The 21,111-nt window shown below is 45.1% G+C and overlaps 27 non-coding genes across 27 annotated transcripts; all 27 read left to right on the top strand.

The window, feature by feature from the left end:
• The first annotated feature begins 223 nt into the window (after positions 1-223).
• On the top strand, positions 224-305 carry trnas-uga (transfer RNA serine (anticodon UGA)). The gene has a single exon. It is a non-coding gene; the product is annotated as a tRNA-Ser (tRNA).
• A 513-nt stretch (positions 306-818) lies between these two features.
• Positions 819-900, top strand: trnas-aga (transfer RNA serine (anticodon AGA)). Its single transcript has one exon. It is a non-coding gene; the product is annotated as a tRNA-Ser (tRNA).
• Positions 901-1,892: 992 nt separating this feature from the next.
• trnah-gug (transfer RNA histidin (anticodon GUG)) lies at positions 1,893-1,964 on the top strand. The gene has a single exon. It is a non-coding gene; the product is annotated as a tRNA-His (tRNA).
• A 363-nt stretch (positions 1,965-2,327) lies between these two features.
• trnah-gug (transfer RNA histidin (anticodon GUG)) lies at positions 2,328-2,399 on the top strand. The gene has a single exon. It is a non-coding gene; the product is annotated as a tRNA-His (tRNA).
• A 64-nt stretch (positions 2,400-2,463) lies between these two features.
• trnas-aga (transfer RNA serine (anticodon AGA)) lies at positions 2,464-2,545 on the top strand. The gene has a single exon. It is a non-coding gene; the product is annotated as a tRNA-Ser (tRNA).
• Positions 2,546-4,367: 1,822 nt separating this feature from the next.
• On the top strand, positions 4,368-4,439 carry trnah-gug (transfer RNA histidin (anticodon GUG)). Its single transcript has one exon. It is a non-coding gene; the product is annotated as a tRNA-His (tRNA).
• A 64-nt stretch (positions 4,440-4,503) lies between these two features.
• Positions 4,504-4,585, top strand: trnas-aga (transfer RNA serine (anticodon AGA)). Its single transcript has one exon. It is a non-coding gene; the product is annotated as a tRNA-Ser (tRNA).
• Positions 4,586-6,004: 1,419 nt separating this feature from the next.
• On the top strand, positions 6,005-6,076 carry trnah-gug (transfer RNA histidin (anticodon GUG)). The gene has a single exon. It is a non-coding gene; the product is annotated as a tRNA-His (tRNA).
• A 64-nt stretch (positions 6,077-6,140) lies between these two features.
• trnas-aga (transfer RNA serine (anticodon AGA)) lies at positions 6,141-6,222 on the top strand. Its single transcript has one exon. It is a non-coding gene; the product is annotated as a tRNA-Ser (tRNA).
• A 1,387-nt stretch (positions 6,223-7,609) lies between these two features.
• trnah-gug (transfer RNA histidin (anticodon GUG)) lies at positions 7,610-7,681 on the top strand. Its single transcript has one exon. It is a non-coding gene; the product is annotated as a tRNA-His (tRNA).
• A 360-nt stretch (positions 7,682-8,041) lies between these two features.
• Positions 8,042-8,113, top strand: trnah-gug (transfer RNA histidin (anticodon GUG)). The gene has a single exon. It is a non-coding gene; the product is annotated as a tRNA-His (tRNA).
• A 64-nt stretch (positions 8,114-8,177) lies between these two features.
• On the top strand, positions 8,178-8,259 carry trnas-aga (transfer RNA serine (anticodon AGA)). Its single transcript has one exon. It is a non-coding gene; the product is annotated as a tRNA-Ser (tRNA).
• Positions 8,260-9,589: 1,330 nt separating this feature from the next.
• On the top strand, positions 9,590-9,661 carry trnah-gug (transfer RNA histidin (anticodon GUG)). The gene has a single exon. It is a non-coding gene; the product is annotated as a tRNA-His (tRNA).
• A 361-nt stretch (positions 9,662-10,022) lies between these two features.
• Positions 10,023-10,094, top strand: trnah-gug (transfer RNA histidin (anticodon GUG)). The gene has a single exon. It is a non-coding gene; the product is annotated as a tRNA-His (tRNA).
• A 64-nt stretch (positions 10,095-10,158) lies between these two features.
• trnas-aga (transfer RNA serine (anticodon AGA)) lies at positions 10,159-10,240 on the top strand. Its single transcript has one exon. It is a non-coding gene; the product is annotated as a tRNA-Ser (tRNA).
• A 1,762-nt stretch (positions 10,241-12,002) lies between these two features.
• On the top strand, positions 12,003-12,074 carry trnah-gug (transfer RNA histidin (anticodon GUG)). The gene has a single exon. It is a non-coding gene; the product is annotated as a tRNA-His (tRNA).
• Positions 12,075-12,138: 64 nt separating this feature from the next.
• On the top strand, positions 12,139-12,220 carry trnas-aga (transfer RNA serine (anticodon AGA)). The gene has a single exon. It is a non-coding gene; the product is annotated as a tRNA-Ser (tRNA).
• Positions 12,221-13,212: 992 nt separating this feature from the next.
• Positions 13,213-13,284, top strand: trnah-gug (transfer RNA histidin (anticodon GUG)). The gene has a single exon. It is a non-coding gene; the product is annotated as a tRNA-His (tRNA).
• Positions 13,285-13,644: 360 nt separating this feature from the next.
• Positions 13,645-13,716, top strand: trnah-gug (transfer RNA histidin (anticodon GUG)). The gene has a single exon. It is a non-coding gene; the product is annotated as a tRNA-His (tRNA).
• Positions 13,717-13,780: 64 nt separating this feature from the next.
• Positions 13,781-13,862, top strand: trnas-aga (transfer RNA serine (anticodon AGA)). Its single transcript has one exon. It is a non-coding gene; the product is annotated as a tRNA-Ser (tRNA).
• Positions 13,863-15,422: 1,560 nt separating this feature from the next.
• On the top strand, positions 15,423-15,504 carry trnas-aga (transfer RNA serine (anticodon AGA)). Its single transcript has one exon. It is a non-coding gene; the product is annotated as a tRNA-Ser (tRNA).
• Positions 15,505-17,271: 1,767 nt separating this feature from the next.
• trnah-gug (transfer RNA histidin (anticodon GUG)) lies at positions 17,272-17,343 on the top strand. Its single transcript has one exon. It is a non-coding gene; the product is annotated as a tRNA-His (tRNA).
• A 64-nt stretch (positions 17,344-17,407) lies between these two features.
• On the top strand, positions 17,408-17,489 carry trnas-aga (transfer RNA serine (anticodon AGA)). The gene has a single exon. It is a non-coding gene; the product is annotated as a tRNA-Ser (tRNA).
• A 1,718-nt stretch (positions 17,490-19,207) lies between these two features.
• On the top strand, positions 19,208-19,279 carry trnah-gug (transfer RNA histidin (anticodon GUG)). Its single transcript has one exon. It is a non-coding gene; the product is annotated as a tRNA-His (tRNA).
• A 64-nt stretch (positions 19,280-19,343) lies between these two features.
• On the top strand, positions 19,344-19,425 carry trnas-aga (transfer RNA serine (anticodon AGA)). The gene has a single exon. It is a non-coding gene; the product is annotated as a tRNA-Ser (tRNA).
• Positions 19,426-20,421: 996 nt separating this feature from the next.
• Positions 20,422-20,493, top strand: trnah-gug (transfer RNA histidin (anticodon GUG)). Its single transcript has one exon. It is a non-coding gene; the product is annotated as a tRNA-His (tRNA).
• Positions 20,494-20,856: 363 nt separating this feature from the next.
• trnah-gug (transfer RNA histidin (anticodon GUG)) lies at positions 20,857-20,928 on the top strand. Its single transcript has one exon. It is a non-coding gene; the product is annotated as a tRNA-His (tRNA).
• Positions 20,929-21,111: the final 183 nt, after the last annotated feature.

Here is a 21,111-nt window from a genome sequence, read left to right as displayed (position 1 = left end):
CGTATATTTACTCATGACTCCCGATGTACAGCCAAGAGGGACGACCGTGATTGTGTTTAGTGTTCTGCATTGCAGCCGCAGCAACCCCGGTTCAAATCTGGGTCACAGCAACCTTTTGCTGACCCACCATTTATTCATTAAATATTATCAATATATGCTGCCGAATGTATGCTGTCCTGTAAAAATTTCCATCAAGCAATTTTGCTACTGACAACATTCTGTGGTTGTCGTGGCCGAGTGGTTAAGGCGATGGACTTGAAATCCATTGGGGTCTCCCCGCGCAGGTTCGAATCCTGCCGGCAACGAGGCAAGTTTTTACTGATTAAAGAAACCGACTCATGAAAAATCAGATCACAAGAGCCGGCCTTCCAATGCTAGCCAGCTGTGATTGCATAGTGGTTAGCACTTTGCGTGGTGGCCGCAGCAACCCGGGTTTGAATCTGGGTCACAACAAGGATTGTTTTGACTTAGCTCAGCATCAAGGAAGGTGTCCAAAAATACTCCAATCTGAATGAGTCAGTAAATTACATTAAGTGACAGCTTGCTTATGCATATGTATTTATAGGAGTTCTTGACGGCATACAGTTGCATTACTTGACATCATTCTGTCCTAATTTTGTAGAATCACAGTGCAATTCTGAATAAAGAGGTACTGAAGCAGTGACTATGATACGCACCCAGCCTGGTGGACAGCTGTGATCGCATGGTTGTCTACGTTGCTGCAGCAACTCCGATTCAAATCCAGGTTATGGCAAAGTTTTGCAGATAACCAATGCCATCTTATCAGTTGAACCCCAGAAAGTTCATAGTTGTTCAAGGTTGTCGTGGCCGAGTGGTTAAGGCGATGGACTAGAAATCCATTGGGGTCTCCCCGCGCAGGTTCGAATCCTGCCGACAACGAAGTCAGCTTCTTTTGAGCAAATAAAAAGAATCTGGAATTCGTTTTTGCAAACTGTGAGATTCTTAACAAAAGAACTGCTTTTGGCGAACAGGCGAAATTTACTGAATGCTGTGAACGTGTGCAGACAAAAACACTGGCGATTCCATCTCATTAATCACAACGCGTCTTGACTGACAAGCCTTTAAATCTATCACAATCAATTAATTGACACCCCGATGATGACTAATTTTGTGAATACCCCATGCTATCCCGGGGTGAAGCGCTACTCTAGCGGTCCTTCTGGCAGTCACTCACTCCGATGGCCAGCTGTGATCGTATAGTGGTTAGTACTCTGCGTTGTGGCCGCATCAACCCTGGTTCGAATCCGGGTCACGGCAAGGATTCCTTTTTTGACTTTCTTTTGACTGAGCTCAGCACCAAGGACAGTGTGCCCAAAAATAATGCAATATCATACATTAAAATACATTTATTCAAAGTTGATAGAATGGAATCTCATCTTTTACAGGATACAACATCTCATCTAATCAACAATGACTTTTATAGTCTAATAATTGATTGATTGTTTGATTCCTGATAGTTGCTTCTATCAAAGGGCATGTTTCCATTGGCTTGCTTCGGCTCGGCTCGGCTCGGCTCGGGTCACCTCAATTTGGTTTATAGGTGTTTCCATTGGCCGCTACACGATTTCCACCGTTACAATTTTGCTCCCTGCTACCTTGAGGTTAGGTGGCCGCAGCAAGCCCGGTTCGAATCCGGGTCATGGCAAGGATTCTTTTTTTCTTTTTCTTTTTTTTTTTTGACTAAGCTCAGCACCAAGGACAGTGGGCCCAAAAATACTGCAATATCAAATATTAAATTACAGCTATTTAAAGTGTATAGGGACAATAGTGGTGACGTAGCACAGAGCAGGGCACTGATTGGGTAAGAGTTTGGAAGAAAGCCAAGTGCTGTATGTGCTGGTTCTCAACACACACTCATGTCCTGTTGGCCAGCCGTGATCGTATAGTGGTTAGTACTCTGCGTTGTGGCCGCAGCAACCCTGGTTCGAATCCGGGTCACGGCAAGGACTCTTTTTTTTTTTTGACTGAGCTCATCCTTTACAGGATACAATGTTGTTTATATAATCAACAATGGCATTTATTGCCTAATAATTGATTGATTGGTTGATTCCTGATAGTTGCTTCTAATGAAGGGAATTTTTCCGCTGGTTCGCTTCGGCTCGGCGCGCCTTGGCGCAGTTTGTAAGCGTTTCCACTGGCCACGACACGGTTCCAACCGTCGATAGTGACCAGACCATAGTGGTGACCTTGCACAGAGCAGGGCACTGATTTGGTAAGAAGTTGGACAAAAGCAGAGAGGGAGTCTTTCACGAAACCAAGAGTTTTTATGTGCTGGCTCTCAGTGGGAGCTCACATCCTGTTGGCAAGCCGTGATCGTATAGTGGTTAGTACTCTGCGTTGTGGCCGCAGCAACCCCGGTTCGAATCCGGGTCACGGCAAGGTTTTGCGGATAAACAACGCCATCTTATCAGTAGAACCCCAGAAAGTTCTTACTTGTTCAAGGTTGTCGTGGCCGAGTGGTTAAGGCGATGGACTAGAAATCCATTGGGGTCTCCCCGCGCAGGTTCGAATCCTGCCGACAACGAAGTCAGCTTCTTTTGAGCAAATAAAAAGAATCTGGAATTCGTTTTTGCAAACTGTGAGATTCTTAACAAAAGAACTGCTTTTGGCGAACAGGCGAAATTTACTGAATGCTGTGAACGTGTGCAGACAAAAACACTGGCGATTCCATCTCATTAATCACAACGCGTCTTGACTGACAAGCCTTTAAATCTATCACAATCAATTAATTGACACCCCGATGATGACTAATCTTGTGAATACCCCATGCTATCCCGGGGTGAAGCGCTACTCTAGCGGTCCTTCTGGCAGTCACTCACTCCGATGGCCAGCTGTGATCGTATAGTGGTTAGTACTCTGCGTTGTGGCTGCAGCAACCCCGGTTCGAATCCGGGTCACGGCAAGGATTCCTTTTTTGACTTTCTTTTGACTGAGCTCAGCACCAAGGACAGTGTGCCCAAAAATACTGCAATATCATACATTAAAATACATTTATTCAAAGTTGATAGAATGGAATCTCATCTTTTACAGGATACAACTTCTCATCTAATCAACAATGACTTTTATAGTCTAATAATTGATTGATTGTTTGATTCCTGATAGTTGCTTCTATCAAAGGGCATGTTTCCATTGGCTTGCTTCGGCTCGGCTCGGCTCGGCTCTGGTCACCTCAATTTGGTTTATAGGTGTTTCCATTGGCCGCTACACGATTTCCACCGTTACAATTTTGCTCTCTGCTACCTTGAGGTTAGGTGGCCGCAGCAAGCCCGGTTCGAATCCGGGTCATGGCAAGGATTCTTTTTTTCTTTTTCTTTTTTTTTTTGACTAAGCTCAGCACCAAGGACAGTGGGCCCAAAAATACTGCAATATCATACATTAAAATACATTTATTCAAAGTTGATAGAATGGAATCTCATCTTTTACAGGATACAACTTCTCATCTAATCAACAATGACTTTTATAGTCTAATAATTGATTGATTGTTTGATTCCAGATAGTTGCTACTATCAAAGGGCATGTTTCCATTGGCTTGCTTCGGCTCGGCACGGCTCGGCTCGGGTCACCTCAATTTGGTTTATAGGTGTTTCCATTGGCCGCTACACGATTCCCACCATTACCACTTTGCTCCCTGCTACCTTGAGGTTAGGTGGCCGCAGCAAGCCCGGTTCGAATCCGGGTCATGGCAAGGATTCTTTTTTTCTTTTTCTTTTTTTTTTTTGACTAAGCTCAGCACCAAGGACAGTGGGCCCAAAAATACTGCAGTATCAAATATTAAATTACAGCTATTTAAAGTGTATAGGGACAATAGTGGTGACGTAGCACAGAGCAGGGCACTGATTGGGTAAGAGTTTGGAAGAAAGCCAAGTGCTGTATTTGCTGGTTCTCAACACACACTCATGTCCTGTTGGCCAGCCGTGATCGTATAGTGGTTAGTACTCTGCGTTGTGGCCGCAGCAACCCTGGTTCGAATCAGGGTCACGGCAAGGACTCTTTTTTTTTTTTGACTGAGCTCATCCTTTACAGGATACAATGTTGTTTATATAATCAACAATGGCATTTATTGCCTAATAATTGATTGATTGGTTGATTCCTGATAGTTGCTTCTAATGAAGGGAATTTTTCCGCTGGTTCGCTTCGGCTCGGCGCGCCTTGGCGCAGTTTGTAAGCGTTTCCACTGGCCACGACACGGTTCCAACCGTCGATAGTGACCAGACCATAGTGGTGACCTTGCACAGAGCAGGGCACTGATTTGGTAAGAAGTTGGACAAAAGCAGAGAGGGAGACTTTCACGAAACCAAGAGTTTTTATGTGCTGGCTCTCAGTGGGAGCTCACATCCTGTTGGCAAGCCGTGATCGTATAGTGGTTAGTACTCTGCGTTGTGGCCGCAGCAACCCCGGTTCGAATCCGGGTCACGGCAAGGTTTTGCGGATAAACAACGCCATCTTATCAGTAGAACCCCAGAAAGTTCTTACTTGTTCAAGGTTGTCGTGGCCGAGTGGTTAAGGCGATGGACTAGAAATCCATTGGGGTCTCCCCGCGCAGGTTCGAATCCTGCTGACAACGAAGTCAGCTTCTTTTGAGCAAATAAAAAGAATCTGGAATTCGTTTTTGCAAACTGTGAGATTCTTAACAAAAGAACTGCTTTTGGCGAACAGGCGAAATTTACTGAATGCTGTGAACGTGTGCAGACAAAAACACTGGCGATTCCATCTCATTAATCACAACGCGTCTTGACTGACAAGCCTTTAAATCTATCACAATCAATTAATTGACACCCCGATGATGACTAATTTTGTGAATACCCCATGCTATCCCGGGGTGAAGCGATACTCTAGCGGTCCTTCCGGCAGTCACTCACTCCGATGGCCAGCTGTGATCGTATAGTGGTTAGTACTCTGCGTTGTGGCTGCAGCAACCCCGGTTCGAATCCGGGTCACGGCAAGGATTCCTTTTTTGACTTTCTTTTGACTGAGCTCAGCACCAAGGACAGTGTGCCCAAAAATACTGCAATATCATACATTAAAATACATTTATTCAAAGTTGATAGAATGGAATCTCATCTTTTACAGGATACAACTTCTCATCTAATCAACAATGACTTTTATAGTCTAATAATTGATTGATTGTTTGATTCCTGATAGTTGCTTCTATCAAAGGGCATGTTTCCATTGGCTTGCTTCGGCTCGGCTCGGCTCGGGTCACCTCAATTTGGTTTATAGGTGTTTCCATTGGCCGCTACACGATTTCCACCGTTACAATTTTGCTCCCTGCTACCTTGAGGTTAGGTGGCCGCAGCAAGCCCGGTTCGAATCCGGGTCATGGCAAGGATTCTTTTTTTCTTTTTCTTTTTTTTTTTTGACTAAGCTCAGCACCAAGGACAGTGGGCCCAAAAATACTGCAATATCAAATATTAAATTACAGCTATTTAAAGTGTATAGGGACAATAGTGGTGACGTAGCACAGAGCAGGGCACTGATTGGGTAAGAGTTTGGAAGAAAGCCAAGTGCTGTATGTGCTGGTTCTCAACACACACTCATGTCCTGTTGGCCAGCCGTGATCGTATAGTGGTTAGTACTCTGCGTTGTGGCCGCAGCAACCCCAGTTCGAATCCGGGTCACGGCAAGAATTCTTTTGTTTTGACTGAGTTCATCCTTTACAGGATACAACGTTGTTTATATAATCAACAATGGCTTTTATTGCCTAATAATTGATTGATTGGTTGATTCCTGATAGTTGCTTCTAATGAAGGGAATTTTTCCGCTGGTTCGCTTCGGCTCGGCGCGCCTTGGCGCAGTTTGTAAGCGTTTCCACTGGCCACGACACGGTTCCAACCGTCGATAGTGACCAGACCATAGTGGTGACCTTGCACAGAGAAGGGCACTGATTTGGTAAGAAGTTGGACAAAAGCAGAGAGGGAGTCTTTCACGAAACCAAGAGTTTTTATGTGCTGGCTCTCAGTGGGAGCTCACATCCTGTTGGCAAGCCGTGATCGTATAGTGGTTAGTACTCTGCGTTGTGGTCGCAGCAACCCCGGTTCGAATCCGGGTCACGGCAAGGTTTTGCGGATAAACAACGCCATCTTATCAGTAGAACCCCAGAAAGTTCTTACTTGTTCAAGGTTGTCGTGGCCGAGTGGTTAAGGCGATGGACTAGAAATCCATTGGGGTCTCCCCGCGCAGGTTCGAATCCTGCCGACAACGAAGTCAGCTTCTTTTGAGCAAATAAAAAGAATCTGGAATTCGTTTTTGCAAACTGTGAGATTCTTAACAAAAGAACTGCTTTTGGCGAACAGGCGAAATTTACTGAATGCTGTGAACGTGTGCAGACAAAAACACTGGCGATTCCATCTCATTAATCACAACGCGTCTTGACTGACAAGCCTTTAAATCTATCACAATCAATTAATTGACACCCCGATGATGACTAATCTTGTCAATACCCCATGCTATCCCGGGGTGAAGCGCTACTCTAGCGGTCCTTCTGGCAGTCACTCACTCCGATGGCCAGCTGTGATCGTATAGTGGTTAGTACTCTGCGTTGTGGCTGCAGCAACCCTGGTTCGAATCCGGGTCACGGCAAGGATTCCTTTTTTGACTTTCTTTTGACTGAGCTCAGCACCAAGGACAGTGTGCCCAAAAATACTGCAATATCATACATTAAAATACATTTATTCAAAGTTGATAGAATGGAATCTCATCTTTTACAGGATACAACATCTCATCTAATCAACAATGACTTTTATAGTCTAATAATTGATTGATTGTTTGATTCCTGATAGTTGCTTCTAACAAAGGGCATGTTTCCATTGGCTTGCTTCGACTCGGCTCGGCTCGGCTCTGGTCACCTCAATTTGGTTTATAGGTGTTTCCATTGGCCGCTACACGATTTCCACCGTTACAATTTTGCTCTCTGCTACCTTGAGGTTAGGTGGCCGCAGCAAGCCCGGTTCGAATCCGGGTCATGGCAAGGATTCTTTTTTTCTTTTTCTTTTTTTTTTTGACTAAGCTCAGCACCAAGGACAGTGGGCCCAAAAATACTGCAATATCATACATTAAAATACATTTATTCAAAGTTGATAGAATGGAATCTCATCTTTTACAGGATACAACTTCTCATCTAATCAACAATGACTTTTATAGTCTAATAATTGATTGATTGTTTGATTCCAGATAGTTGCTACTATCAAAGGGCATGTTTCCATTGGCTTGCTTCGGCTCGGCACGGCTCGGCTCGGGTCACCTCAATTTGGTTTATAGGTGTTTCCATTGGCCGCTACACGATTCCCACCATTACCACTTTGCTCCCTGCTACCTTGAGGTTAGGTGGCCGCAGCAAGCCCGGTTCGAATCCGGGTCATGGCAAGGATTCTTTTTTTCTTTTTCTTTTTTTTTTTTGACTAAGCTCAGCACCAAGGACAGTGGGCCCAAAAATACTGCAGTATCAAATATTAAATTACAGCTATTTAAAGTGTATAGGGACAATAGTGGTGACGTAGCACAGAGCAGGGCACTGATTGGGTAAGAGTTTGGAAGAAAGCCAAGTGCTGTATTTGCTGGTTCTCAACACACACTCATGTCCTGTTGGCCAGCCGTGATCGTATAGTGGTTAGTACTCTGCGTTGTGGCCGCAGCAACCTCGGTTCGAGTCCGGGTCACGGCAAGAATTCTTTTTAATTGACTGAGCTCATCCTTTACAGGATACAACGTTGTTTATATAATCAACAATGGCTTTTATTGCCTAATAATTGATTGATTGGTTGATTCCTGATAGTTGCTTCTAATGAAGGGAATTTTTCCGCTGGTTCGCTTCGGCTCGGCGCGCCTTGGCGCAGTTTGTAAGCGTTTCCACTGGCCACGACACGGTTCCAACTGTCGATAGTGACCAGACCATAGTGGTGACCTTGCACAGAGCAGGGCACTGATTTGGTAAGAATTTGGACGAAAGCAGAGAGGGAGACTTTCACGAAACCAAGAGTTTTTATGTGCTGGCTCTCAGTGGGAGCTCACATCCTGTTGGCAAGCCGTGATCGTATAGTGGTTAGTACTCTGCGTTGTGGCCGCAGCAACCCCGGTTCGAATCCGGGTCACGGCAAGGTTTTGCGGATAAACAACGCCATCTTATCAGTAGAACCCCAGAAAGTTCTTACTTGTTTAAGGTTGTCGTGGCCGAGTGGTTAAGGCGATGGACTAGAAATCCATTGGGGTCTCCCCGCGCAGGTTCGAATCCTGCCGACAACGAAGTCAGCTTCTTTTGAGCAAATAAAAAGAATCTGGAATTCGTTTTTGCAAACTGTGAGATTCTTAACAAAAGAACTGCTTTTGGCGAACAGGCGAAATTTACTGAATGCTGTGAACGTGTGCAGACAAAAACACTGGCGATTCCATCTCATTAATCACAACGCGTCTTGACTGACAAGCCTTTAAATCTATCACAATCAATTAATTGACACCCCGATGATGACTAATCTTGTCAATACCCCATGCTATCCCGGGGTGAAGCGCTACTCTAGCGGTCCTTCTGGCAGTCACTCACTCCGATGGCCAGCTGTGATCGTATAGTGGTTAGTACTCTGCGTTGTGGCTGCAGCAACCCTGGTTCGAATCCGGGTCACGGCAAGGATTCCTTTTTTGACTTTCTTTTGACTGAGCTCAGCACCAAGGACAGTGTGCCCAAAAATACTGCAATATCATACATTAAAATACATTTATTCAAAGTTGATAGAATGGAATCTCATCTTTTACAGGATACAACATCTCATCTAATCAACAATGACTTTTATAGTCTAATAATTGATTGATTGTTTGATTCCTGATAGTTGCTTCTATCAAAGGGCATGTTTCCATTGGCTTGCTTCGGCTCGGCTCGGCTCGGGTCACCTCAATTTGGTTTGTAGGTGTTTCCATTGGCCGCTACACGATTCCCACCGTTACAATTTTGCTCCCTGCTACCTTGAGGTTAGGTGGCCGCAGCAAGCCCGGTTCAAATCCGGGTCACGGCAAGAATTCTTTTGTTTTGACTGAGCTCATCCTTTACAGGATACAACGTTGTTTATATAATCAACAATGGCTTTTATTGCCTAATAATTGATTGTTTGTTTGATTCCTGATAGTTGCTTCTATCAAAGGGCATGTTTCCATTGGCTTGCTTCGGCTCGGCTCGGGTCACCTCAATTTGGTTTATAGGTGTTTCCATTGGCTTGCTTCGGCTCGGCTCGGGTCACCTCAATTTGGTTTATAGGTGTTTCCATTGGCCGCTACACGATTCCCACCATTACCACTTTGCTCTCTGCTACCTTGAGGTTAGGTGGCCGCAGCAAGCCCGGTTCGAATCCGGGTCATGGCAAGGATTCTTTTTTTCTTTTTCTTTTTTTTTTTGACTAAGCTCAGCACCAAGGACAGTGGGCCCAAAAATACTGCAATATCAAATGTTAAATTACATCTATTTAAAGTGTATAGGGACAATAGTGGTGACGTAGCACAGTGCAGGGCACTGATTGGGTAAGAGTTTGGAAGAAAGACAAGTGCTGTATGTGCTGGTTCTCAACACGCACTCATGTCCTGGTGGCCAGCCGTGATCGTATAGTGGTTAGTACTCTGCGTTGTGGCCGCAGCAACCCCGGTTCGAATCCGGGTCATGGCAACAATTATTTTGTTTTGTACTGAATTCATCCTTTACAGGATACAACGTTGTTTATATAATCAACAATGGCTTTTATTGCCTAATAATTGATTGATTGGTTGATTCCTGATAGTTGCTTCTAATGAAGGGAATTTTTCCGCTGGTTCGCTTCGGCTCGGCGCGCCTTGGCGCAGTTTGTAAGCGTTTCCACTGGCCACGACACGGTTCCAACCGTCGATAGTGACCAGACCATAGTGGTGACCTTGCACAGAGCAGGGCACTGATTTGGTAAGAATTTGGACGAAAGCAGAGAGGGAGACTTTCACGAAACCAAGAGTTTTTATGTGCTGGCTCTCAGTGGGAGCTCACATCCTGTTGGCAAGCCGTGATCGTATAGTGGTTAGTACTCTGCGTTGTGGCCGCAGCAACCCCGGTTCGAATCCGGGTCACGGCAAGGTTTTGCGGATAAACAACGCCATCTTATCAGTAGAACCCCAGAAAGTTCTTACTTGTTCAAGGTTGTCGTGGCCGAGTGGTTAAGGCGATGGACTAGAAATCCATTGGGGTCTCCCCGCGCAGGTTCGAATCCTGCCGACAACGAAGTCAGCTTCTTTTGAGCAAATAAAAAGAATCTGGAATTCGTTTTTGCAAACTGTGAGATTCTTAACAAAAGAACTGCTTTTGGCGAACAGGCGAAATTTACTGAATGCTGTGAACGTGTGCAGACAAAAACACTGGCGATTCCATCTCATTAATCACAACGCGTCTTGACTGACAAGCCTTTAAATCTATCACAATCAATTAATTGACACCCCGATGATGACTAATCTTGTCAATACCCCATGCTATCCCGGGGTGAAGCGCTACTCTAGCGGTCCTTCTGGCAGTCACTCACTCCGATGGCCAGCTGTGATCGTATAGTGGTTAGTACTCTGCGTTGTGGCTGCAGCAACCCTGGTTCGAATCCGGGTCACGGCAAGGATTCCTTTTTTGACTTTCTTTTGACTGAGCTCAGCACCAAGGACAGTGTGCCCAAAAATACTGCAATATCATACATTAAAATACATTTATTCAAAGTTGATAGAATGGAATCTCATCTTTTACAGGATACAACATCTCATCTAATCAACAATGACTTTTATAGTCTAATAATTGATTGATTGTTTGATTCCTGATAGTTGCTTCTATCAAAGGGCATGTTTCCATTGGCTTGCTTCGGCTCGGCTCGGCTCGGGTCACCTCAATTTGGTTTGTAGGTGTTTCCATTGGCCGCTACACGATTCCCACCGTTACAATTTTGCTCCCTGCTACCTTGAGGTTAGGTGGCCGCAGCAAGCCCGGTTCAAATCCGGGTCACGGCAAGAATTCTTTTGTTTTGACTGAGCTCATCCTTTACAGGATACAACGTTGTTTATATAATCAACAATGGCTTTTATTGCCTAATAATTGATTGTTTGTTTGATTCCTGATAGTTGCTTCTATCAAAGGGCATGTTTCCATTGGCTTGCTTCGGCTCGGCTCGGGTCACCTCAATTTGGTTTATAGGTGTTTCCATTGGCTTGCTTCGGCTCGGCTCGGGTCACCTCAATTTGGTTTATAGGTGTTTCCATTGGCCGCTACACGATTCCCACCATTACCACTTTGCTCTCTGCTACCTTGAGGTTAGGTGGCCGCAGCAAGCCCGGTTCGAATCCGGGTCATGGCAAGGATTCTTTTTTTCTTTTTCTTTTTTTTTTTGACTAAGCTCAGCACCAAGGACAGTGGGCCCAAAAATACTGCAATATCAAATGTTAAATTACATCTATTTAAAGTGTATAGGGACAATAGTGGTGACGTAGCACAGTGCAGGGCACTGATTGGGTAAGAGTTTGGAAGAAAGCCAAGTGCTGTATGTGCTGGTTCTCAACACACACTCATGTCCTGTTGGCCAGCCGTGATCGTATAGTGGTTAGTACTCTGCGTTGTGGCCGCAGCAACCCCGGTTCGAGTCCAGGTCACGGCAAGAATTCTTTTGTTTTGACTGAGTTCATCCTTTACAGGATACAACGTTGTTTATATAATCAACAATGGCTTTTATTGCCTAATAATTGATTGATTGGTTGATTCCTGATAGTTGCTTCTAATGAAGGGAATTTTTCCGCTGGTTCGCTTCGGCTCGGCGCGCCTTGGCGCAGTTTGTAAGCGTTTCCACTGGCCACGACACGGTTCCAACCGTCGATAGTGACCAGACCATAGTGGTGACCTTGCACAGAGCAGGGCACTGATTTGGTAAGAATTTGGACGAAAGCAGAGAGGGAGACTTTCACGAAACCAAGAGTTTTTATGTGCTGGCTCTCAGTGGGAGCTCACATCCTGTTGGCAAGCCGTGATCGTATAGTGGTTAGTACTCTGCGTTGTGGCCGCAGCAACCCCGGTTCGAATCCGGGTCACGGCAAGGTTTTGCGGATAAACAACGCCATCTTATCAGTAGAACCCCAGAAAGTTCTTACTTGTTCAAGGTTGTCGTGGCCGAGTGGTTAAGGCGATGGACTAGAAATCCATTGGGGTCTCCCCGCGCAGGTTCGAATCCTGCCGACAACGAAGTCAGCTTCTTTTGAGCAAATAAAAAGAATCTGGAATTCGTTTTTGCAAACTGTGAGATTCTTAACAAAAGAACTGCTTTTGGCGAACAGGCGAAATTTACTGAATGCTGTGAACGTGTGCAGACAAAAACACTGGCGATTCCATCTCATTAATCACAACGCGTCTTGACTGACAAGCCTTTAAATCTATCACAATCAATTAATTGACACCCCGATGATGACTAATTTTGTGAATACCCCATGCTATCCCGGGGTGAAGCACTACTCTAGCGGTCCTTCTGGCAGTCACTCACTCCGATGGCCAGCTGTGATCGTATAGTGGTTAGTACTCTGCGTTGTGGCTGCAGCAACCCCGGTTCGAATCCGGGTCACGGCAAGGATTCCTTTTTTGACTTTCTTTTGACTGAGCTCAGCACCAAGGACAGTGTGCCCAAAAATACTGCAATATCATACATTAAAATACATTTATTCAAAGTTGATAGAATGGAATCTCATCTTTTACAGGATACAACTTCTCATCTAATCAACAATGACTTTTATAGTCTAATAATTGATTGATTGTTTGATTCCAGATAGTTGCTACTATCAAAGGGCATGTTTCCATTGGCTTGCTTCGGCTCGGCTCGGCTCGGCTCGGGTCACCTCAATTTGGTTTATAGGTGTTTCCATTGGCCGCTACACGATTCCCACCATTACCACTTTGCTCCCTGCTACCTTGAGGTTAGGTGGCCGCAGCAAGCCCGGTTCGAATCCGGGTCATGGCAAGGATTCTTTTTTTCTTTTTCTTTTTTTTTTTTGACTAAGCTCAGCACCAAGGACAGTGGGCCCAAAAATACTGCAGTATCAAATATTAAATTACAGCTATTTAAAGTGTATAGGGACAATAGTGGTGACGTAGCACAGAGCAGGGCACTGATTGGGTAAGAGTTTGGAAGAAAGCCAAGTGCTGTATTTGCTGGTTCTCAACACACACTCATGTCCTGTTGGCCAGCCGTGATCGTATAGTGGTTAGTACTCTGCGTTGTGGCCGCAGCAACCCCGGTTCGAGTCCGGGTCACGGCAAGAATTCTTTTTTTTTGACTGAGCTCATCCTTTACAGGATACAACGTTGTTTATATAATCAACAATGGCTTTTATTGCCTAATAATTGATTGATTGGTTGATTCCTGATAGTTGCTTCTAATGAAGGGAATTTTTCCGCTGGTTCGCTTCGGCTCGGCGCGCCTTGGCCCAGTTTGTAAGCGTTTCCACTGGCCACGACACGGTTCCAACTGTCGATAGTGACCAGACCATAGTGGTGACCTTGCACAGAGCAGGGCACTGATTTGGTAAGAATTTGGACGAAAGCAGAGAGGGAGTCTTTCACGAAACCAAGAGTTTTTATGTGCTGGCTCTCAGTGGGAGCTCACATCCTGTTGGCAAGCCGTGATGGTATAGTGGTTAGTACTCTGCGTTGTGGCCGCAGCAACCCCGGTTCGAATCCGGGTCACGGCAAGGTTTTGCGGATAAACAACGCCATCTTATCAGTAGAACCCCAGAAAGTTCTTACTTGTTCAAGGTTGTCGTGGCCGAGTGGTTAAGGCGATGGACTAGAAATCCATTGGGGTCTCCCCGCGCAGGTTCGAATCCTGCTGACAACGAAGTCAGCTTCTTTTGAGCAAATAAAAAGAATCTGGAATTCGTTTTTGCAAACTGTGAGATTCTTAACAAAAGAACTGCTTTTGGCAAACAGGCGAAATTTACTGAATGCTGTGAACGTGTGCAGACAAAAACACTGGCGATTCCATCTCATTAATCACAACGCGTCTTGACTGACAAGCCTTTAAATCTATCACAATCAATTAATTGACACCCCGATGATGACTAATCTTGTCAATACCCCATGCTATCCCGGGGTGAAGCGCTACTCTAGCGGTCCTTCTGGCAGTCACTCACTCCGATGGCCAGCGGTGATCGTATAGTGGTTAGTACTCTGCGTTGTGGCTGCAGCAACCCTAGTTCGAATCCGGGTCACGGCAAGGATTCCTTTTTTGACTTTCTTTTGACTGAGCTCAGCACCAAGGACAGTGTGCCCAAAAATACTGCAATATCATACATTAAAATACATTTATTCAAAGTTGATAGAATGGAATCTCATCTTTTACAGGATACAACTTCTCATCTAATCAACAATGACTTTTATAGTCTAATAATTGATTGATTGTTTGATTCCTGATAGTTGCTTCTATCAAAGGGCATGTTTCCATTGGCTTGCTTCGGCTCGGCTCGGCTCGGCTCGGGTCACCTCAATTTGGTTTATAGGTGTTTCCATTGGCCGCTACACGATTTCCACCGTTACAATTTTGCTCCCTGCTACCTTGAGGTTAGGTGGCCGCAGCAAGCCCGGTTCGAATCCGGGTCATGGCAAGGATTCTTTTTTTCTTTTTCTTTTTTTTTTTTGACTAAGCTCAGCACCAAGGACAGTGGGCCCAAAAATACTGCAATATCAAATATTAAATTACAGCTATTCAAAGTGTATAGGGACAATAGTGGTGACGTAGCACAGAGCAGGGCACTGATTGGGTAAGAGTTTGGAAGAAAGCCAAGTGCTGTATGTGCTGGTTCTCAACACACACTCATGTCCTGTTGGCCAGCCGTGATCGTATAGTGGTTAGTACTCTGCGTTGTGGCCGCAGCAACCCCGGTTCGAGTCCAGGTCACGGCAAGAATTCTTTTGTTTTGACTGAGTTCATCCTTTACAGGATACAACGTTGTTTATATAATCAACAATGGCTTTTATTGCCTAATAATTGATTGATTGGTTGATTCCTGATAGTTGCTTCTAATGAAGGGAATTTTTCCGCTGGTTCGCTTCGGCTCGGCGCGCCTTGGCGCAGTTTGTAAGCGTTTCCACTGGCCACGACACGGTTCCAACTGTCGATAGTGACCAGACCATAGTGGTGACCTTGCACAGAGCAGGGCACTGATTTGGTAAGAATTTGGACGAAAGCAGAGAGGGAGTCTTTCACGAAACCAAGAGTTTTTATGTGCTGGCTCTCAGTGGGAGCTCACATCCTGTTGGCAAGCCGTGATCGTATAGTGGTTAGTACTCTGCGTTGTGGCAGCAGCAACCCCGGTTCGAATCCGGGTCACGGCAAGGTTTTGCGGATAAACAACGCCATCTTATCAGTAGAACCCCAGAAAGTTCTTACTTGTTCAAGGTTGTCGTGGCCGAGTGGTTAAGGCGATGGACTAGAAATCCATTGGGGTCTCCCCGCGCAGGTTCGAATCCTGCCGACAACGAAGTCAGCTTCTTTTGAGCAAATAAAAAGAATCTGGAATTCGTTTTTGCAAACTGTGAGATTCTTAACAAAAGAACTGCTTTTGGCGAACAGGCGAAATTTACTGAATGCTGTGAACGTGTGCAGACAAAAACACTGGCGATTCCATCTCATTAATCACAACGCGTCTTGACTGACAAGCCTTTAAATCTATCACAATCAATTAATTGACACCCCGATGATGACTAATCTTGTCAATACCCCATGCTATCCCGGGGTGAAGCGCTACTCTAGCGGTCCTTCTGGAAGTCACTCACTCCGATGGCCAGCTGTGATCGTATAGTGGTTAGTACTCTGCGTTGTGGCTGCAGCAACCCCGGTTCGAATCCGGGTCACGGCAAGGGTTCCTTTTTTGACTTTCTTTTGACTGAGCTCAGCACCAAGGACAGTGTACCCAAAAATAATGCAATATCATACATTAAAATACATTTATTCAAAGTTGATAGAATGGAATCTCATCTTTTACAGGATACAACTTCTCATCTAATCAACAATGACTTTTATAGTCTAATAATTGATTGATTGTTTGATTCCTGATAGTTGCTTCTATCAAAGGGCATGTTTCCATTGGCTTGCTTCGGCTCAGCTCGGCTCGGCTCGGGTCACCTCAATTTGGTTTGTAGGTGTTTCCATTGGCCGCTACACGATTCCCACCGTTACAATTTTGCTCCCTGCTACCTTGAGGTTAGGTAGCCGCAGAAACCCCGGTTCAAATCCGGGTCATGGCAAGAATTCTTTTGTTTTGACTGAGCTCATCCTTTACAGGATACAACGTTGTTTATATAATCAACAATGGCTTTTATTGCCTAATAATTGATTGTTTGTTTGATTCCTGATAGTTGCTTCTATCAAAGGGCATGTTTCCATTGGCTTGCTTCGGCTCGGCTCGGGTCGCCTCAATTTGGTTTATAGGTGTTTCCATTGGCTTGCTTCGGCTCGGCTCGGGTCACCTCAATTTGGTTTATAGGTGTTTCCATTGGCCGCTACACGATTTCCACCGTTACAATTTTGCTCCCTGCTACCTTGAGGTTAGGTGGCCGCAGCAAGCCCGGTTCGAATCCGGGTCATGGCAAGGATTCTTTTTTTCTTTTTCTTTTTTTTTTTGACTAAGCTCAGCACCAAGGACAGTGGGCCCAAAAATACTACAATATCAAATATTAAATTACAGCTATTTAAAGTGTATAGGGACAATAGTGGTGACGTAGCACAGAGCAGGGCACTGATTGGGTAAGAGTTTGGAAGAAAGCCAAGTGCTGTATTTGCTGGTTCTCAACACGCACTCATGTCCTGGTGGCCAGCCGTGATCGTATAGTGGTTAGTACTCTGCGTTGTGGCCGCAGCAACCCCAGTTCGAATCCGGGTCACGGCAAGAATTCTTTTGTTTTGACTGAGCTCATTCTTTACAGTATACAACGTTGTTTATATAATCAACAATTGCTTTTATTGCCTAATAATTGATTGATTGGTTGATTCCTGATAGTTGCTTCTAATGAAGGGAATTTTTCCGCTGGTTCGCTTCGGCTCGGCACGCCTTGGCCCAGTTTGTAAGCGTTTCCACTGGCCACGACACGGTTCCAACCGTCGATAGTGACCAGACCATAGTGGTGACCTTGCACAGAGCAGGGCACTGATTTGGTAAGAATTTGGACGAAAGCAGAGAGGGAGTCTTTCACGAAACCAAGAGTTTTTATGTGCTGGCTCTCAGTGGGAGCTCACATCCTGTTGGCAAGCTGTGATCGTATAGTGGTTAGTACTCTGCGTTGTGGCCGCAGCAACCCCGGTTCGAATCCGGGTCACGGCAAGGTTTTGCGGATAAACAACGCCATCTTATTAGTAGAACCCCAGAAAGTTCTTGCTTGTTCAAGGTTGTCGTGGCCGAGTGGTTAAGGCGATGGACTAGAAATCCATTGGGGTCTCCCCGCGCAGGTTCGAATCCTGCCGACAACGAAGTCAGCTTCTTTTGAGCAAATAAAAAGAATCTGGAATTCGTTTTTGCAAACTGTGAGATTCTTAACAAAAGAACTGCTTTTGGCAAACAGGCGAAATTTACTGAATGCTGTGAACGTGTGCAGACAAAAACACTGGCGATTCCATCTCATTAATCACAACGCGTCTTGACTGACAAGCCTTTAAATCTATCACAATCAATTAATTGACACCCCGATGATGACTAATCTTGTCAATACCCCATGCTATCCCGGGGTGAAGCGCTACTCTAGCGGTCCTTCTGGAAGTCACTCACTCCGATGGCCAGCTGTGATCGTATAGTGGTTAGTACTCTGCGTTGTGGCTGCAGCAACCCCGGTTCGAATCCGGGTCACGGCAAGGATTCCTTTTTTGACTTTCTTTTGACTGAGCTCAGCACCAAGGACAGTGTATCCAAAAATAATGCAATATCATACATTAAAATACATTTATTCAAAGTTGATAGAATGGAATCTCATCTTTTACAGGATACAACTTCTCATCTAATCAACAATGACTTTTATAGTCTAATAATTGATTGATTGTTTGATTCCTGATAGTTGCTTCTATCAAAGGGCATGTTTCCATTGGCTTGCTTCGGCTCGGCTCGGCTCGGCTCGGCTCGGGTCACCTCAATTTGGTTTGTAGGTGTTTCCATTGGCCGCTACACGATTCCCACCGTTACAATTTTGCTCCCTGCTACCTTGAGGTTAGGTAGCCGCAGAAACCCCGGTTCAAATCCGGGTCATGGCAAGAATTCTTTTGTTTTGACTGAGCTCATCCTTTACAGGATACAACGTTGTTTATATAATCAACAATGGCTTTTATTGCCTAATAATTGATTGTTTGTTTGATTCCTGATAGTTGCTTCTATCAAAGGGCATGTTTCCATTGGCTTGCTTCGGCTCGGCTCGGGTCACCTCAATTTGGTTTATAGGTGTTTCCATTGGCCGCTACACGATTCCCACCATTACCACTTTGCTCTCTGCTACCTTGAGGTTAGGTGGCCGCAGCAAGCCCGGTTCGAATCCGGGTCATGGCAAGGATTCTTTTTTTCTTTTTCTTTTTTTTTTTGACTAAGCTCAGCACCAAGGACAGTGGGCCCAAAAATACTGCAATATCAAATATTAAATTACATCTATTTAAAGTGTATAGGGACAATAGTGGTGACGTAGCACAGAGCAGGGCACTGATTGGGTAAGAGTTTGGAAGAAAGACAAGTGCTGTATGTGCTGGTTCTCAACACGCACTCATGTCCTGCTGGCCAGCTGTGATCGTATAGTGGTTAGTACTCTGCGTTGTGGCCGCAGCAACCCCAGTTCGAATCCGGGTCATGGCAACAATTCTTTTGTTTTGTACTGAATTCATCCTTTACAGGATACAACGTTGTTTATATAATCAACAATGGCTTTTATTGCCTAATAATTGATTGATTGGTTGATTCCTGATAGTTGCTTCTAATGAAGGGAATTTTTCCGCTGGTTCGCTTCGGCTCGGCGCGCCTTGGCGCAGTTTGTAAGCGTTTCCACTGGCCACGACACGGTTCCAACCGTCGATAGTGACCAGACCATAGTGGTGACCTTGCACAGAGCAGGGCACTGATTTGGTAAGAATTTGGACGAAAGCAGAGAGGGAGTCTTTCACGAAACCAAGAGTTTTTATGTGCTGGCTCTCAGTGGGAGCTCACATCCTGTTGGCAAGCCGTGATCGTATAGTGGTTAGTACTCTGCGTTGTGGCCGCAGCAACCCCGGTTCGAATCCGGGTCACGGCAAGGTTTTGCGGATAAACAACGCCATCTTATCAGTAGAACCCCAGAAAGTTCTTACTTGTTCAAGGTTGTCGTGGCTGAGTGGTTAAGGCGATGGACTAGAAATCCATTGGGGTCTCCCCGCGCAGGTTCGAATCCTGCCGACAACGAAGTCAGCTTCTTTTGAGCAAATAAAAAGAATCTGGAATTCGTTTTTGCAAACTGTGAGATTCTTAACAAAAGAACTGCTTTTGGCGAACAGGCGAAATTTACTGAATGCTGTGAACGTGTGCAGACAAAAACACTGGCGATTCCATCTCATTAATCACAACGCGTCTTGACTGACAAGCCTTTAAATCTATCACAATCAATTAATTGACACCCCGATGATGACTAATCTTGTCAATACCCCATGCTATCCCGGGGTGAAGCGCTACTCTAGCGGTCCTTCTGGCAGTCACTGACTCCGATGGCCAGCTGTGATCGTATAGTGGTTAGTACTCTGCGTTGTGGCTGCAGCAACCCTGGTTCGAATCCGGGTCACGGCAAGGATTCCTTTTTTGACTTTCTTTTGACTGAGCTCAGCACCAAGGACAGTGTGCCCAAAAATACTGCAATATCATACATTAAAATACATTTATTCAAAGTTGATAGAATGGAATCTCTTCTTTTACAGGATACAACTTCTCATCTAATCAACAATGACTTTTATAGTCTAATAATTGATTGATTGTTTGATTCCTGATAGTTGCTTCTATCAAAGGGCATGTTTCCATTGGCTTGCTTCGGCTCGGCTCGGCTCGGCTCGGCTCGGGTCACCTCAATTTGGTTTATAGGTGTTTCCATTGGCCGCTACACGATTCCCACCATTACAATTTTGCTCCCTGCTACCTTGAGGTTAGGTGGCCGCAGCAAGCCCGGTTTGAATCCGGGTCATGGCAAGGATTCTTTTTTTCTTTTTCTTTTTTTTTTAGACTAAGCTCAGCACCAAGGACAGTGGGCCCAAAAATACTACAATATCAAATATTAAATTACAGCTATTTAAAGTGTATAGGGACAATAGTAGTGACGTAGCACAGAGCAGGGCACTGAACGGGTAAGAGTTTGGAAGAAAGCCAAGTGCTGTATGTGCTGGTTCTCAACACGCACTCATGTCCTGCTGGCCAGCCGTGATCGTATAGTGGTTAGTACTCTGCGTTGTGGCCGCAGCAACCCTGGTTCGAATCCGGGTCACGGCAAGGACTCTTTTTTTATACTGAGCTCATCCTTTACAGGATACAACGTTGTTTAAATAATCAACAATGGCTTTTATTGCCTAATAATTGATTGATTGGTTTATTCCTGATTGTTGCTTCTAATGAAGGGAATTTTTCCGCTGGTTCGCTTCGGCTTGACTCGGCGCTCCTTGGCGCAATTTGTAAGCGTTTCCACTAGCCAGTACACGGTTCCAACCGTCAATAGTGACCAGACCATAGTGGTGACCTTGCACAGAGCAGGGCACTGATTTGGTAAGAATTTGGACGAAAGCAGAGAGGGAGTCTTACACAAAACAAAGAGTTGTATGTGCTGGCTCTCAGTGGGAGCTCACATCCTGTTGGCAAGCCGTGATCGTATAGTGGTTAGTACTCTGCGTTGTGGCCGCAGCAACCCCGGTTCGAATCCGGGTCACGGCAAGGGACTGCTTTTGGCGAACAGGCGAAATTTACTGAATGCTGTGAACGTGTGCAGACAAAAACACTGGCGATTCCATCTCATTAATCACAACGCGTCTTGACTGACAAGCCTTTAAATCTATCACAATCAATTAATTGACACCCCGATGATGACTAATTTTGTGAATACCCCATGCTATCCCG

Source organism: Nelusetta ayraudi, unplaced genomic scaffold, assembly GCF_046127955.1.
Source record: "Nelusetta ayraudi isolate G7.1 ecotype Tasmania unplaced genomic scaffold, CSIRO-AGI_Nayr_v1 ptg000135l, whole genome shotgun sequence".
Classification (NCBI taxonomy): domain Eukaryota; kingdom Metazoa; phylum Chordata; class Actinopteri; order Tetraodontiformes; family Monacanthidae; genus Nelusetta; species Nelusetta ayraudi.
Note: the sequence above shows the minus strand (reverse complement) of the source record. Positions and strands in the feature narration are given on the sequence as shown.